Here is a 14707-nt window from a genome sequence, read left to right as displayed (position 1 = left end):
CCAAGCCTCTCTGTATTCCTCCTGTTGGTCATTTCTTACAGAACAATAATATTCCATAACATTCATATACCATACTTTACCCAACCATTCTCCAATTGATGGACATCCATTCATTTTCCAGTTTCTAGCCACTGCAAAAAGGGCTGCCACAAACATTTTGACACATACAGGTCCCTTTCCCTTCTTTAGTATTTCTTTGGGATATAAGCCCAGTAGTAGCACTGCTGGATCAAAGGATATGCACAGTTTGATAACTTTTTGGGCATAGTTCCAGATTGCTCTTCAGAATGGCTGGATTCTTTCACAACTCCATCAACAATGCATCAGTGTCCCAGTTTTTCCACATCCCCTCCAACATTCATCATTATTTTTTCTTGTCATCTTAGCCAATCAAGCAGGTGTGTAGTGGTATCTCAGAGTTGGCTTAATTTGCATTTCTCTGATCAATAGTGATTTGGAACACTTTCATATGAGTGTAAATAGTTTCAATTGAGCTTGTATGAAATTTGACTTGCAAAATTTATGACTTCAAGAGAGAAGGTGTGGCAGATCTCTGTACCTGAGCTTGCCTAGCTAAGTGTGCATGCTTTGGCCACTGGATATTACAGAAAAGTCAATCACTTCTAATAATTTGCTGGATAGATGATGAGAGGGGGAGAAGGGCAATTAGCATTACCAAAGAAGGGAGTTTTTGTTTTGTTTTTTAGTTCATAGGATTTAAAGAAGTATAGCAGTAATGGGTATGGAAGGTATCTTACAAGTCATCCAATCTGAACTCATTTTTTGGGGGGGTAGGAAACTGAGTCCCAAAGAGATAATAATTATACAAGGTCTCACAAGTAGTAAGTAGCAGAGCTAAGATTTGAATCCTGGTCCTTTGACTTCATATCCAAAACTCTTCCCTCCACACTATGATAATTGCCCATTCCATTCATCTCAACTAATCAATTCAAAGAGTTCATTTTAAAAAATGTTTTTTGTCATTAGGGTTAATCAGTTCTAAGTTCTTTGGACAGTCTTGTTGCTCTTTGCTGTTATGACCAGTCTAAAAGCATTTTAGTAAAACAATGCAGGGAGACAATGAGTTAAATTTTCTGAAATGCATTGAAAATTTCTTCATAACCTTTCTTTATTTCACAATGAAAAGCAAACACTGCTTTGAAGTTTAAATACTAGTGAATTAATTCTGAAAAAAAAATAAATGTATTTGTACTAGAACTGCAAATGTTTGACAGAAATGGGAAAGTGGCTCTTGAAGAAACTCTCAACTTGAAGAACCATAATTAGTTTTGAGATTTACGCTTAATGGTTACTCAGATCTACAATACTTGTTTGATATAAGGCAATATCTTTTTGTGTCTAGGGGACATTCAGATTCAAAACATCAATTCATTTATTCTCTCCTTAATTCTGATAGCATTGTGAAAATATGATATGAAAGTCATAACAAAAGATTACTTTCTTCATTATTTGGAAGAGATATGATAGATAAGTAGATAGAAAGGTAGATAGATAAATAGATGACAAACAGATGCATGTAAATGTAGGCATATATCTCTTTGTCTACTTATCATCTATCTAGCTCTCTAACCATCTACCTTGGCTAGCTGTCTTTTGTCTTTTGGTAAGATTTTAAAGTGATCTTTGAACAATTATCCTCTTGACTCTTAAAAAAATGAATATTTAAGATTTTAATGTAACTCTTTGTACTCTATACCACTGGGGGGATAGTAGGTCTGATTTGTGAGGAGAACTAATCATGTCTTGAATGAAACATGAACCTCCTTTGCCACTTTTAGCAAACATTTACAGAAATATCACATTTTACTAACTCTTTATCAAGGTGGTTTATGCAAAAATCCAAGCACAATTTTTTCTAGACTTTCTTCTGGACTTTCTATTAAAAATATAGTTCTATAGGCTAAGGTTTTAGATTTATAAAGTGGGATTAGAAAGACTCTTTCCTACATCTCTAGTATTAGGTCCTTTACTTCACTTTAAAGTAAAGTACATAACACATAGGACATAGAAGATTTATCTAGAAAGATGATTCTTTGTAAAAGACCTGGCTGGAATCAGAATGAGTTACTTCTATGAAGCTGCAGCAAAGAAAGTTAATTCAATATCCCTAGAAGAATGTTATCCAAAATGAAGAGAACACAACCAGCCTTGGTCATCTAGAGAATTGTGTTTCATTATAGGTAGTTCAGGGGCAGCTAGATGGCACAGTGAACAGACTACCAGGTATGGAGGCAGGAAGACCTGAGTTCAAATATGGTTTTATACACCAACTTGCTGGTTGACCCTGGGAAGGTCACTTAATTCTGCCTCAGTCTCCTTATCTGTAAAATGAACTGAAGAAGAAAATGGCCATCCACTTTATTATCTTTTGCTAAGAATACTCCAAAATGGTATCATGAAGAGTTGGACCATAACTGAAAATGACTAAACAATAATTAAAGGAGACTTTCTTAAGGCTTAGAAAAGATGAGGCAAAGTACATTCAGAAGAAGTTGATCAGGATTATAAGAGGACTCAAAACCATACCAATTGAAGGTTCCTTCAAAGGAATGGGGTATGTGTAATGTTCTGGTTAGCTTTCTGGAGGTCCTCAGAATGGGCCTTGGTTTCAGCAGAATAATCACCACTTGAATAGTCAGGAATAAAGTCCAAAATCTTTATTATCTCCTTTACAGTCTGTCTCCTTCACCTGGGGCACCGCTAGCTTTCTGGGGGACCTTCTGATGGGCCTTTGTCTTCTTGGTAGAGGAATGCAGGAGGCAGGAGAGCCACCAAGATGGTGGGAGATGGAATGTCTGTGGATGATTTTGTCCTCAGTTTAAATACCCTATTACAATTACATCAATTGTAGAACTATTACATCCCCATGCTAAGTACTAAGTCTATATAAACTAAATAATCATTGTCTCATCAATTCCACTGAGTTAACACCTTGTTGTAGGATTAAATCAATCATACTGAGCCTTAAGTATTTCTGTGTTCTTTCCCTCTACAAGTATGTATAGTTTTGAGAAGACTTTCAAGGAACAAAATCACTGTCTTCAAATTTGATTTGAAAAATTGTCATGTGAAAGAGGAATTATACTTATTCTGCTTGACCCCAGAAGGCAGAAGTAGAAACAATGGATGGAAGTAATAGGCAGGCAGATTTTAGTTTAATGTAATAGAAACACATCCTAACCATTACAACTGTTAAAAAAAAATGGAATAGGCTGCTCCAAGAGACGCAAAGTTTTCCACCAATGGAGAACTAAAAGCAGAGATGGATGGTCAGTTGACAGGAATGGTGTGGAGATAATTCAGGCTTCAGGTACAAGTTGGTCTAGATAAACCTTTTGAGACCCCTTCAAATGCAAGCCATAGCTTTAATATTGGTGCTAAGAACTGAACAGTTGGCAAAGTAATGCTAGGCAACAAAACTTGGCTTTGCATTCTTTTTCCAGTATTTTTATGGAGAAGATGGCCTGAGCTCTATTCATGCTATATTATAAGTCTTGATCTTTTGTTAAGTGTAATAAACTCCCAGTCATCAAATAGGATCATTGGAATAAAGTCTTCTAGTTAGTTAGAGAATTACCATATATTCATACATGGATTACTAACTTTCAACAAGACAGCCTATAATAAAATACACTTAATAAAACTATACTGAATATAATTTGGTTTATTTTGATGATTCAGAAGACCTTTCAGGATCTTGCAGTGCTTCAGGATCATTATTAAAAATATCAATTATTATTATACAATAAATATATAGAAATGCTAATTCTAGCTAAAAGAATGTCATATAACAGAGTTTATGTAAGCTTCTACCTTAGACTTTTAGCCTCTGCCATCCCTACCCTCGCAATGAAGGTTGTGTCTGAATAAGGTTTAACAGATATGTTGTACTGATCTTGGAGTTATAAGCTGGGCAGAAAAATTGTCATAGGGACAACAAAAAGACAATTCACTCTACCCATTGTCTTCCTTAAATAACAGCATACTAGCATAGACCTCTGAGCCCCACAAGGAGGGCATATCATAGAGAAAGACCTTAAATCACAACTGTTCGGCCACCTCAGTCCCACCAAAATCTTTCCTACCTTCCCCTTTTCCTTTGATAGGCCATTTTCTTTTCAAGGAGAACAGTGAAGAGATAGTTTCATTTCTTGACAATTTTACTTCCCCCAGAACACACCTGGGGGAAGTAGAATGTATTCCTCTTTTAGATATTTCTCTATTAAAACATAAACTCCTTGAGAGCAGGGACTATTTTTGCCTGGTGTTTGTATCCCCGGCACTTGGTACATAGTAAGCACTTAATGCTTATCTATTTATTCACTCATACTAATAACAAATTATCATTATTTTCAATTAATTATATTGAAATAATTTTTCATTTATCTGAGTATTGAATTATATTTAGCATTGTTGTGTGTGTGTAAGAGAGAGAGACAGAGAGAAAGACAGAGAAACAGAGAGACAGAGACAGAGAGAGAAAAAGACAGAGACAGAGACAGAGAGAGAGTAAGAGAAGGGGGGAAGGGAGTTTTAACTATACTAGATCTGAAAGAAGGTTATTTCAGGCATCAAAGTTTGGTTGTCCAAGTTCTTATCTATTAAAATTGCCCCATTCTCTCTCCCCTTTGACCTCTTTGCTTAATTTACTTCTGATGATCTGAACTTCTCTTCCTCTTCCCTGACACTGCTACCATTTCTCATGCTTTATTCACATCCAACTCAGTCATATTCATCCTAAATCAGCATTTTTCTGTTTCTTCATACCACACCTGGAAGTATAGATGGTGCAGTGGATAGAGTGCTGAATTTGTGGTCAGAAAAAGCTGAATTCATATATATCCTCAAACCTGAATAAATCATTGTCTCAGTCCCCTCATCTTTAAAATGGGGATTACATACCTACTTTCAAAGGTGGTTATAAGAATCAAATGAAATAATATTTATAAAGTACTTTGAAAACTTTAAAGCACTATAGAAAATTAGCTATTATTATTTCCATCTTCTCATGCTCTCCAAAACCTAGTTTTTCCATTTTTCATCTGCTGTTCTGCCTAGCTTCAACTTCATGGAACACAATGCCTCTTTCAGGTTAAACTATCACTTCTAATCTTATCACCAAGATGCTAACCAAGCTTCTATTATACTATTTCCCTTATTTTCCTTTCCCCACTATTTAGAGGGTTAGAAAGAGAAATACCATATTTCTTCCAATGCCTTCCTAGCAGCAACTGGACTCCAGTTTTCATTTACTGCTCTGGCTGATTCCTACCTTACTGAACAAGATTCCCTTATGCCAGGTACCCCTTGCTATGTCTGCCCCTCCCTTGTTCCTTTTATGTGTTACTCCACCCCTCTTAGTTTGTCAGCTCCTTGAAAGCAGGGACAGTCTTTTTATTAAACGTATCTCTGACATCTAACACAATGCCGTTGGTTTTTGGTATTATACAGTTGTGTCCAACTCTTCATGTCCCTATATGGGATTTTCTTACCAAAGATACTGGAGTGGTTTGCCATTTCCTTCTCCACTGGATTGTGACACTTAAGTGACTTGCCCAGAGTCACAAAGGTAGTGAGTGTCTGAGGTCAAATTTGAATTCAGGTGCTTAATAAATGTTTTTTGGAGTGATTGACTGTTTCCTGACTGTCTCCTCTAGTTTTTGGTTTCTCCTTTTCCTACTTACTAGATCCTTCTCATCATCTTATATACATTCATAAATCTCCCATCTCTTAAAATACTGTATTTCATTCAGAGAAACAAAAAGTCAAGAATCTCAAGGTAATTAATGAAAAAAAAAGTGAGAAAGAAGAGAGACTAGACTAGCAGGATTCAAACAATATTACAAAGTAATCAACACCAAAACCAATTTGTTACTGGAGATGAAATAGATTGGATATGAAATCAGTGGAACAGATTAGATACAAAGTATGTAGAAACAAATGAGCACAGTGGTTTAAAGTTTGATGAATCTAAAGATCTCATCTATTGGCATAATAACTACTCTGACAAAACCTGGGGAAAAACAGAAAGCAGCCCAGTGGAAACTCAGTAAAAAGTAATATCTCATGCTGTATACTAAATAAACTCCACCTAAAAGGTGACATCGTAAACCAATGAGGGGAGTAAGGGAAAATTACCTCATAGATCTATGGAGAGGGGAAGAGCTCACTAAACAGGAGCTATAGAGGATGACAGAAATGAAAGCAGATAATGTTGATTACATAAAATTAAAAAGATTATCCATACATAAAACCAGTGTGATTAAAATCCAAAGAGAAAAAGGTAAAGGGGAGAAATATTTCACCAAGTTTCTTTGATAACTTGATTTTTATGAAAATGTTTTGCAGTACTTCACATGTAGCTTTTTAACTATGGGTGCACATAAGTCAGAAAACCTAGAACTCAAACATTTTAAAAACAAATGTAATTTTTTTATTATTTTGAATGTAACTGGGGAAAATATAAAATAAATCAAATACAACAACAATAACAAAAGTTTGTTTGATAAAGGCATCATTTTTTAGACACATAGGGAACTTACTCATCAATTAGTATAATGCCTAGCACACAGTAGTCCCAAAATAAAAATTATTGATTGAATGAGTGATTCACATCCATAAGAATAATAGTCATCACCCAACTGATATATGGTCAAAGGATATGAACACACAGTTTTTGGAGAAAGAAATCTAAGATGACAATAATGATTTGAAAATAGTTACTCAAAATCACTCATTAAAGAAATGCATATTAAAATAATGCTGAGATTGCATTTCACATTCATCCAATTGGCAAAGTTTACAAAAAGAAAAATAACAAATTCTGAAGGAATTATGAGAAAACATGTAACATCAGTGTATTATTGGTGAAGCTGCTACCTGATCTAACTGTTCTGGACAACAATTTGGAACTATGAGCCAAAAAGCTATTAAATTGTGTATTCCCTTTGACAAAAATGCTCCTATTAAAATGATTCCCATAAAGATGTTAAAAAAAGAAAAGGATAGCTAAGTACAAACATATTTGTGGTAACTTTGTGGTGTCAAAAAATTGGAAACTGTTTTGGGGGAATGCCTAGCAATTGGGGAATGACTGTATGAGTTATGGTGGAAAATGACCAAATATATCTATTGTGCTATAAAAATTATGAAGGTAATGGTTTCAGAAAAAAACTTGAGAAGACTTGTGTAAACTGATGCAGAGAACAATCTATACAGTAACAACAATATTATGAAGAAAATCAGCTTTGAAGTTTTAGCAACTCTAGAGTCATGATGAAATAAGCTACTTGTTTCCTGAAGAAGAGGTGATAGACTCGGAGTACATATTGAGACATATTGGGAGCAGAAGGAACAAGACCATTCTGGGAATATGATTTATTTGACACACATTTATTACAGGGGATTTTATTTTCTTTACTCCCTGAGTGGGGAGTGGAAGTAGAAGAAAAAAGAAGGTATTTTAGGTGAAAATTCTTTTGAAAAAATTTAACAATTTATTTTAATTTAGAAAAACATTTTATTTTATCGTCAAATGGCTATGTGAATTCATCAATTACCAGTGTGTATATGTGTGAAGATAGATAGAATTATAAATAACATGTCTATAAATAGATGCGTGCAAATGTATATGTATACCTACAGTTTATCTATGTATGTATGTACTATAGTTTTTTTCTCTCCATATATATGGGCATGATCTGTATTTGTGTGTGTATGTGTGTATGCCATCATTATACTAAACAGATTCACATGGTACTAGAACTAGATCTCCCATCTCCTATTGTGATACATTCATTTCAGCCATACCTCTTATTTGGTTAAAAGCACAGTTCCTTCATTTTTATCTCTATAGATCCTTATAGTATCTATTATTTCTGACTGAGTCATGCCTGATCCCAAGAACTTTTTCTTTCTCCTAAACTCATTTCCTATGCAATCTTTTGCATGAAGTCTTCCCTGAGTCTTCTGATTCTAATTATTCTCTCCTTCCCTATAATTATTCTGTGTTTAATAGTTTGCATTCTTCTTGAATCTCCTCTTTATTTTCTAGTATTTTATAAGCTTCATGAGGGCAAGAATAGCTTCATTTTTAACTTATTTTCATTGTCTAGAATAATGCTTTTCACATAGTAAGCCACTGATAAATGTTTGTTTAATTAAATTCAGAGCCACTAATTTTAATAGTTTTTTCCAATTACATATAAATATATTTTTCACATTCATTTTTGAAAGATTTTGAGTTCCAAAATTTTTTCCCTATCTCCCTTTTGTCCCCCCTCCCCAAGACAGCAAGCAATTCAATATAGCTTATACATATATAATCATGTTAAACATATTTCCATGTTAGTCATATTATGAAAGAAGAATCAAAACAAAAAGAAAAAACACAAGAAAGAAAAAACAAAAAAAGTAATTAAAAAATAATCTTCATTCAGTCTCCATAGTTCTTTCTCTGGATATGGATAGCATTTTCTATCATAAGTCTTTTGGAATTGTCTTGAATTATTGTATTGCTGAGAAAAACTAAGAAGTTGATGATCACACAGTTAACAGAGTGCTATTACTATGTATAACATTCTCCATGGTTCTATTTCCTTCACTCAACATCAGTTCATGTTAGTCTTTCAGGTTTTTTCTGAAATTATCTGCTCATTATTTCTTATCTCACAGTACTTTCCATTATATCCATATACATAACTTGTTCAGTCATTCCCATTGATTATAAGGCACTACTTACTAAAGTGAAGTTTCTCTGGATTCCCATCTTCCCTAACTGCAAATGTTATCAGATAGAAAAATATTTTTGTGTGAGTCAACAAAAAGGATGGATATAAAATACTCTTTTTTGTTCTTAACTAGTTCCTGTAGCTAGTTCCTAACTAACCATTTACCTGTCTTCTATCATACCATAGTAGAATCCAAATTGGAAAAAAAAAATTCCCTCTGTAGAGTTAATATCTTGAAGACTGGGTAAGTTACTTTACTCTCTAGGTTTCAGATCTAGATCTTAAAAATAAGGAGGTTGAACTAGATGACCTTTAAGATTCCTTCTAACTTTAAATTTATGGTCCTATTTCATGTTTATTCAGTATGCTAAAAAAAAAAAAAACTCATTTTCACTCAGCCCATTCCCATATAGGAATTGTTTTGGTAGCTGAGGCATCATAGTCAATTTCCTGGGATATATTTTTCAAGCATGTTTTGATGAGGCAATCCATAAAGATGACTTTTCCTATAATTAAAAGTAAATATGTCCTAAGCATTTTCCCTGGGCATGGATCAAAAGGATTTTCCTTACCTGTCAGAATTGGTTGCTTGTTAGGTTAGTCATTCTACAAAGTGTGACTCAGAGGTGTATCACAAGTAGCATAAAATAGATTGTTGTAAAATATCTTGACTTTCCAATAAATTAATCATGTTTTTGGAGACTCTAAATTGTAATGTAGATCAGGCAAATGCTCAATGATAACTGATATTATTGTCTAAAGTAACTTCATCCTTTTTTTCTTTAGAAAGATAACTTCATTATTTTTATTCCCTTATTTATTTATGCTAATATCAGTCTATAAGTGTCTAAAAGGAAGATTTTTTTTAACAATTTCTCTTTGTATGGGATTTTGTACTGTCATGCATAAGTCAGTAATTTTGAAAAGAAAAATATAGAACAAGAATCAAACTGATTTCTATGTGATACTGTATTAGACACTAGACAAAAAGAAATACGTGTGTAGACATGCAAATATGAATTACACGTTTGTTTTAGACTATTATATGTGTGTTTATGTATGTATGTATACACATATTCAGAAGCAGAATTTGAAATCAGATCTTTTTAATTTCAAGATTGCTTTTCTAACCACTTCATCCTAAAGCGTCTCAACAGCTACACAAACACAGAAAAGTACATGCAACACACATATTTACATATAAATTATAGACACTAATAAATATATATAAATATACTTATAGTTTTATATGTATATATGTTTATGTGTCTACATGTATACATGTATATATGTGTGTATATACACACACATGTGTGTATATGTTTTTATTTCCCACTGCTGTCTTTAGCAGAATACTTGTTTGTATATATGCATGGATGATGGGAGGATGACAATCCAGCAGATAGACAGACATGCCTAGAATCAGGATGACTCAAATTCAAGGCCTGCATACAACATACATTGGCAACTTTCTAAGACTTAAAGTTGTAAAAAAAAAAAAAAAAAAAGCATTGATGAATGTGATTTCTTCATCAACAGTTGCTAAGACGAAAAAAAAATAGATCCAATTAAGTGATGGATGGAAGGAAGGAAGGAAGGAAGGAAGGAAAGAAGGAAAGAAGGAAGGAAGGAAGGAAGGAAGGAAGGAAGGAAGGAAGGAAGGAAGGAAGGAAGGAAGGAAGGAAGGAAGGAAGGAAGGAAGGAAGGAAGGAAGGAAGGAAGGAAGGAAGGAAGGAAGGAAGGAAGGAAGGAAGGAAGGAAGGAAGGAAAAAAAATATATATATATATTATTCAAATGCCTGTAATTTTATCCTTATAAGAACTCATAGAATCACAGAATTGTAAGGGATTTCTAATCTGTCCTTTTACTCCAAAAAATCCTCATTATAACATACCAGAAAAGTGGTAATTAATTTGTACTTAAAGATCTTCAAGGAGGGGGAACCAAAACCTCTTTTGGTAACCTAATTCCTACAATCTATATCACAGGCCTCAATGCCTTAATAAATAATTTAATGACTTGCCATGACTTTTACCTCCTTTCCCTGCCCCTACTCCAGAAAAGCTCACCTGGTTACTAATTCTCTGATTGCCTAAACTTACCAAAACTAGTCCTTAGAAGGACTAATTTAGTCGGTAGTCAAAGGTTTTCTAGCTTTGTTTGATCAGCCCAAGTTTACATTCTACTGAAAGGTCTTAAAAAAACTTAAGGCCACTATCATGCTATGAAGAAACATTGGAGTAAGACTTTAGGGGAAGATAAATGATATCCATACATTTTAAATAGATACATAGTGATTAGACATTCTTAACCTGGGATCCAAGAATGCAGAGGGTATATAGGAAATTGAAAGGAGAAAAATATCTTTCTTTTCTATAACTAGTTAAAATTTAGCATTTCCTTCAATTATTTAAAAACATTCTACAAAACCATCCAAGAGCTTCACTAGACAACCATAGGGACAATGACATTTAAAAATATTCAGAATCCTGAAAATCCTAAGAATTCCTAAGTGTACTCTATCTGTCTGTCTGTCTGTCTCTTTTTCTTTCCATCTCTTTGACTGTTTCTATGTGTGAATACATATGTATATATTGTACCTCATCTCTTTATGTGTATATATATATTTATACATATTATATATGTGTGTATATATCCATAAATATACATATATATATATACATATATATGTATATATATATATATACATATATATATAATCTTATATATAGCTTTATTTCAGCACTTTAAGGATTTGTTGATTTCATTGGTGTGGCACTATGGATATTTGGAGAGTTGCTTAGCCCCAACGTCATAATCTTGCTGTGAACTCAGAGATGAGATTGTACAAATCTAACTTTGCTGATCTTTAGATAACAAAAATTTATCCTTTATTGGTCTGATCCTTTTCTAGCTGGATGGACTTGTCAGAATATGTCCTTCACTGGCATAGCTTTTGAGAGCCTGGGCTTACATCCACCTTGTAATGAGTTATTAGAATAAGACTTTTGGCCTATGTTTTTAGAATGAAAGTCAATTAAAATTCTTTGATAAGTCCCATAATTTTAATACTTTAAACTCCTATCATGTTATGTGTATTAACATTTTCTGGAAGATCTATATTCAATTTTGACCAAATCTTATAATATTATAAGGTATTGGAATTTAGTTTTCAATTTTTGAAAGCCTGAACATGCCTCAACAATAAAAAAGTAATAAAGACTATAAGAAGGAAGCATGGTTCGGGGCAGAGGAATTGGTATAATATTTGGAAAGTCTAGATCCTCCTTTTGGTTTTCCCCAGATTTGTTTTGCTATTTATCGTTAACATATATTTTCTCTCATATTAGCATCAAAAAAATAATAGCAACTACTCCAAAAAGACATTCCTAGCAGCAATGGCATTATAGGTTTTGATCCTGTCAGTAAATGGTACAGTTGCTTTTCAGGCCACTATGGAATTATAATAACAAAAAAAATTTAATAAATATTTTCCTTGCAACCTTGGAAGAAACAATCCATTATTGATTCCTATTGATAGAATCAAATTTTATATCATATGAAGTTTATGAAAGAAAAATGAACAGAGAAACTTGGACTAATACCAGTAAGGAGACAAATTTAGCAAATTAATTAATTTGTTATTGTCAACTAAGACTATTTGTTAATATAACTGAGGTTTCCTTAAGTTTAAAATTCATTCTTACTATGAGTCATTGTCAGTAAGGAGAATGTATATGAATTCTGCAGGACATGCCCAGTTTGCAGTCTAGAATTTGCTAAGTCATAGACCACCTTCTGTATTTTTATTAAAATGTCATTTCAGTATTTTGTAGAGATAGAATTTGATAGAAATGTAGTTTCTGATTTTTTGTAGAAACATACCTGAAGTCTAGGATCTTAAGCTGATAAATGATAATTCTTCTAATTGAACTATTAATCTAAAAATTGTTACTAACCACTTAGGAACTTTTCTCCTTTCAATACAATCATCTGTATAGTTGTAAGTCATGAACAATATGGAATATTAGAGTCTCTAAAAATAGAATTGAGAATCATTAGGAGGTTAATAGTGAAGTTCATAGTAGGCATGAGCAAGTTATTAGATGTTACCAACAAATTGTTTCAAAGGAAATATATCCTATTATGCCAGAAAGACTTTGAAAGTATATGCACCAGGGGCATCCATTACCAAATTTAATATGATCACTCTGAAATTCAATTTAAAAATATGTCTCTGTGTGTATGTGTGTCTGAACTTAGCTTTAATCTTGACACATATTAGATATTTGATATAGTCTTAAAGTTTGATATGTGACATATGTTATAAAATTTAGCAACCACATGATATCTTTTTTTTTTTCAGCCACAGTTGAAAATTTTCAGCCATAGGATGTCAGCTAAGAAGGTATGTAGAGGTTATGAAATGCCAATGTGATAGATGCCCATACCCAAGAAAAACCTGTTCCTTTAAGTAAAATGGGAGGTATGGTTGAGATGAGCACTGGATTTTCAATTAGAGGACCTTGATTCAAATACAGAGTGAAAAAAAATCAAGAAAAAGAAAAACTTTAAAAATATTGTTTGGTGGATGCCTATCAATTGGAGAATGGCAGAGTAAATTATGGTATATGAATGTTATGGAATATTATTTTTCTGTAAGAAATGACCAGCAGAATGAATACAGAAAGGCCTGGAGAGACTTACATGAACCGATGCTGAGTGAAATGAGCAGGACCAGGAGATCATTATATACTTCAACAACAGTACTAATGATGACCAATTATGATACATGTGGTTCTCTTCAACAATGATTTGAATCATTTCCATTTGTTCAATAATGAATAGAACCAGTGACACCCAGTGAAAGAACTCTAGGAAATGAGTGTGAATCTCTACATAGCATTTCCAATCCCTCTGTTTTTGTCCACCTGCATTTTTGATTTCTTTCACAGGTTAATTGTACATTGTTTCAAAGTCTGATTTGTACAGCAAAATAACTGTTTGGACATGTATACATATATTGTATTTATCATATACTTTAGCATATTTAACATGTATTGACCTACCTGCCATCTGGGGGAGGGGGAAGGGGGAAGGAAGGGAAAAATTGGAACAGAAGGTTTTGCAAGGGTCAATACTGAAAAATTACCCATGCATATATCTTGTAAATAAAATAAAAAGGTATAATATATATATAGTTTGGTAGGGAGAGTGATGGATCTGGAATTGAAACTCAGGTTTAAGTTCATTTGCACCTTTATACCATTTGCTACCATAGTTAAGTAGACTGCAATCGGGGCAGCTAGGTGGTGCAGTGGAGAGAGCACCAGCCCTGAATTCAGGAGGACCAGAGTTCAAATCTAATCTCAGACGCTTAACACTTCCTAGCCGTGTGACCCTGGGCAAGTCACTTAACCCCAACCTCAGGGGGGGAAAAAAAAAGTAGACTGTGATCATGAGCAAAAGGTCTCAGGTAATTTATCTGAATAATGAATAAAGGGGTTGAACTAGATAGTCTCTATGATCTCTTCCAATTCTAAATGCATGATTTTGTATGAATGTATATAGTATGTTCTATGTAAGAATTTAAAGTACGTATGTCAAGGACTTAAAATGTATCAAGAATGATACTAGGTTTAATAACAAACACACACACACACATATTTTTAAATTAAGGATTGAACTGAATATATTTCACCCTTCCAGCTTGCCTTCTTTCTTTCTGCCTCCTTCTTCATTCTCCACCCCTTCCCATAAACACATACATAATGTCAGAAGTAGTTGTCGATAATTCTATCTAATTCCAAAAGACTTGGGCTGAAACTAGATGCCTTGCTTTTGAAAGGTCAGACTGTCAGTTTTATTTCATACAGTGTGACAGGTGGACCAGTGAACTAGAATTGAATGATATCTGAAAGGGAGGTAGAAGGGTAGAAGGGTCAAGGAAGTGACA

Source organism: Sminthopsis crassicaudata, chromosome 5, assembly GCF_048593235.1.
Source record: "Sminthopsis crassicaudata isolate SCR6 chromosome 5, ASM4859323v1, whole genome shotgun sequence".
NCBI classification, from domain to species: Eukaryota; Metazoa; Chordata; class Mammalia; order Dasyuromorphia; family Dasyuridae; genus Sminthopsis; species Sminthopsis crassicaudata.
This window is presented reverse-complemented; position numbering follows the sequence as displayed.